At 35.5% G+C, this 4021-nt stretch overlaps 1 pseudogene; it reads right to left on the bottom strand.

Moving 5' to 3' along the window:
* Nucleotides 1–687: 687 nt before the first annotated feature.
* On the bottom strand, nt 688–1630 carry LOC119520846 (annotated as a pseudogene).
* Nucleotides 1631–4021: the final 2391 nt, after the last annotated feature.

The following is a 4021-nucleotide window of genomic DNA, read 5'->3' as shown; positions in this document are numbered from 1 at the left end:
CCAAATGCCATTATCTTTGATGTAATCTTGTTGGGTGGATGTTATCAGGGTGGCAGTCATGGGCAAGGAAGTCTCATCATAAGACCTCTTTCCTAGAGGTGACAGCAAGTCTCATCAGTAGTTGTGGTCACTTTCCTCTCAACCATGAGAGAGAAGTACTTGAAGAGTTATGGCTACAGAATCATAAACCACTAAATATTAGCTCATGATTGTCAAAATGTGTACTATTATTTTTGTGTATGTGTGAATAAATAGCCCTGTATTTGTTTGTAGATGTATAGAAAATTTAGGGAAACTTACAAAACCATTAATAGTGCTAATTATGGGGAACCAAGAATGGGAAATCAGGGCAGTAGAAAAAAAAGGGGAATCTTTCAATTTTTACTTTATGTCTTTCTATAGAGATAGAATATTTTGCTATAAGAATTATTGATTTTATGTTATAAAGCTATGAAGAGCAATTATTCCAAAAAACCTACATATATCCACATCTTGTCCCCACACGTGTACATATATCTCACATGGGAAACTATAAATCATCTGTTCCTATGTCCTTTATGAATTGTCATTAGTTATAGTTTCTCATTATGGATTTAAATTTGACTTTATTATAAATGCTGTTGAGTTCGATCCAGTTCTCAAATATAGATCTTTTATTTGATTTATAAAGTAAGATGCACTGTGATTTTATTTTGAAACTGCATTTCTTGTGATCAGTTTCCAAAAAGCTTGTTTCACATCCTTGTTCCTCAGACTATAAATGATGGGGTTCAACATAGGGCTTACAGAAGTATAGAAAACAGCAATGATTTTGGATTGCTCCACTGACTTGTCTGTGGGAGGTCTAACATACATGCAGAACACAGTCACTGCCACCAGGTGAGACCCACAGGTAGAAAAAGCTTTGTGCCTGCCTTCAGCAGAATGCATCCTCAAGATGGCAATGAGAATGAAGATGTAGGAGATGAGGATGATGAGAAGGAAGCTGGAGAGGTTAAATCCTGCTACCACAAACATGGATGTTTCCTTAATGAAAGTGTCAGGGCAGGAGAGTCAGATGAGGGGTGGGTCAGCACAATAGAAGTGGTTAATGATGTTAGAGCCACAGAAGGTCAAGTGGTATGTCAACATGGTTTCCATCAGGCCACTAAGAAACCCATAGACATACAGACCAGCAATCAGTTGAACACACACCTCTTTGGACATCTTGCTGCCATAAAGCAAAGGGTTACAGATTGCCATGTATCTATCATAGGCCATCACAGCTAACATATAATATTCAGTAATCACCATGGCAATGAAAATATAACACTGGACTAAGCAAGCAGCATAGGAAATGGTTTTCTTCTCTGATAAGAAGTCCACCAACATTTTGGGAGTCACATTAGTGGAATAGTGTAAGTCCAGACAAGACAATCTGGCAAGAAAGAAGTACATGGGAGTGTGGAGGTGTGAATCTATCCTGATCAAAACCAGCATCCCAAGATTTCCCCCCCACAGTGATCAAGTTGATCACCAGGAACAGCACAAAGAGGATGGGCTGAAGCTCTGGATGATCCGTCAATCCCAAGAGAATAAATTCAGTCACCAAGGTGGAATTTCCTCTGGCCATTTTCTTAGATACCAACATTGTTCACTTAGATAAATTAAAATAAATTAAAAAGGTGAATGGGAAGTCAATCATATGCTTCACCTCTCTGTTTCTTCCTTGCTCATTCACCCTCACTTACTGATATTACTAGAGATAGACTAAGAATAAAGTAGCTGGCCCAAGACAGCTGGCTATATAATGTGCAGATGAATCCCAGAAAGAATAGCTGTTGTGACTCCAACTTGTTTAGAACAGAGGAATTATTACTTGAACTTTATCTAAAAATGGATTGAACCATCATCTGTCATTTATAGTTCACTATAACATCATAAGTTTCTTCATTGAGCCAGGACTAGTCCTGAAGAAAATGGTGATATGTATTTGGAAAATATTTTGTGGTCACTAACAATGTGTGTGGTGTTTAGAGGAATAACCCTTAGAAGTCACACTTTTGAGAATTGCATTGCCAACTTGCTGCATTAGAGAGCCCAGAATTACAGAGGTTTAAAGGAAACTCTAAGATCTGCTTTCCTGTTATATCCATATGATGCAATAGATTGTATGACTCCTATGTAAATATATCAAACATAAGGCCCCCAAATTTGGATAGAACTGCCTTGTATGAATTACTGAAGAAGGAATTTGTGGTAAGTGGAACACAGATGAATAAAGCAGGAGAGACATGGATAGGGAAAAAGAGCATTCTCTGAATTTTGATCATAGCATTTGTTTGCATATCCATCCATGTGCTTCATTTATCCCAGAAAGAATTTAAGGAGTTTAGAGTATATAACAAAATTTGGCAAATTCTTGTTACTGATAAGCAAAAATTGGACTCTAAGCTTTCTAGCAAAATATGTAAACAGTTCAACATTCTTTGTTGTAGTATTATAATGTTCAGAAGTTATTAAAAAAGAACTGATCAATAAAAGTAGAAATATCATTAGTATAAGTACAAAAAATCCTACTTATAATGCAAGGATTAAACTTTCAGATGATATTGTCAGTTCAAATACAGTGATTAATGAAACAAAAAATGATCTACCATTGTGTTAGGAGTTTGGGAAACACCCTTTTTATACATGGATTCCTGGTCATATCATATACTATTTTTATAAATGATGAAAATGAATGAGATAAGGAATCACAAACTGAAATGCCTACAGGAACCATTTAGATAACAGAAAAGAGTGAAATGAGTTAGGTATAGGAATGAACTGAGGTGAACTTGAGAGTGGTATCCAATCTAAAAAATCAACAGCTGCTCAGGCCAAAGGAATTTTTGGCAGGTGGTAGTGTGAACCCCATATTCCCAGAATGTAAAAGCTTCCAAAATAAAAGATTCAACAGAATTCATTATAATATAGGCAGCATATCAAACATAAAATTTTAGCCATTAATTCAATTTTAGCACATTATTGAACCAGGGTATAATACAAAGTTTTCAGGCTTGATCCACTTAGGTGCAGTTAACAATTTAGTTCAATGCCAACATCACCACATACATATTTCTGATCTCTAAGCTGTTGGGAATTAAAACAAGAACCTTCATAAGTTAGCTGTTTTGCCTGTTTGATGTTACCAGGGTACCACTTGATTCAGTCACGATACAAATGTAATGTTTGTACACAAACAGCATTGAACACCTTGCAAATACAAGTTATTTTGCTAGGAAGATAAATATGACTGAAATCAGGGAAAGCTTAATATCTCTGTAATGAGGGAGACATATTTAGAGAAAATTAAGCAAAATGCAATTCATACAATAATAAAGATTTGACAGAAGTGATTAATTGTGTTCAGGAATCATAGTATAAATCAAAGAAAAGAAAAGCTACCTTTAATTGGAATCTGAAAGATAATTAGGGATTTTCTCAGGGGACAAGAGTATGGAGAGCATCCAGGAAGTGTAAACAAACATGCAGAAATAGGAAGTTTACAAGACAAAAAATCAAAGATATTCCACTTGGATGCAGGGATGAATTTTCTATCATGGCAAAACATTATTTTAAAAAGTAGTAAGCAGACAAACTAAGAAAGTCCTTTCATAGCAGGGCAAGAAGTGTAGACACTTCTGTTAAGTTGAGATACACAACTCTGACTTTATCTTCACTACTGTTATGGATTGTGTTTGTGTATGTGTGTGTGTTATACCCAATGGTAAAGTATTGGAACTCATATTCACTGTTACTTTGAAACAGAAATAATTTAGTGCTTCAATATACCACTTTGACTGTTATGAGGGAAACACATCACTAGAGGATCAGGATTTGTGTGTTAGAAGTGATCTTTTCTCACTCCCCAGGAGGAAGAATCATTTGGAAAATATTCACATTAGTATGCATAAATCCTCTGTTTTAATGCATATGGGCACTCAGCTAATGTATCTTAAATGACAAAAGGAAAAATTGGAATTTGTTTTGCCTATTT

This window comes from Choloepus didactylus, chromosome 26 (genome assembly GCF_015220235.1).
Source record: "Choloepus didactylus isolate mChoDid1 chromosome 26, mChoDid1.pri, whole genome shotgun sequence".
Classification (NCBI taxonomy): Eukaryota; Metazoa; Chordata; class Mammalia; order Pilosa; family Megalonychidae; genus Choloepus; species Choloepus didactylus.
This window is presented reverse-complemented; position numbering and strand designations above follow the sequence as displayed.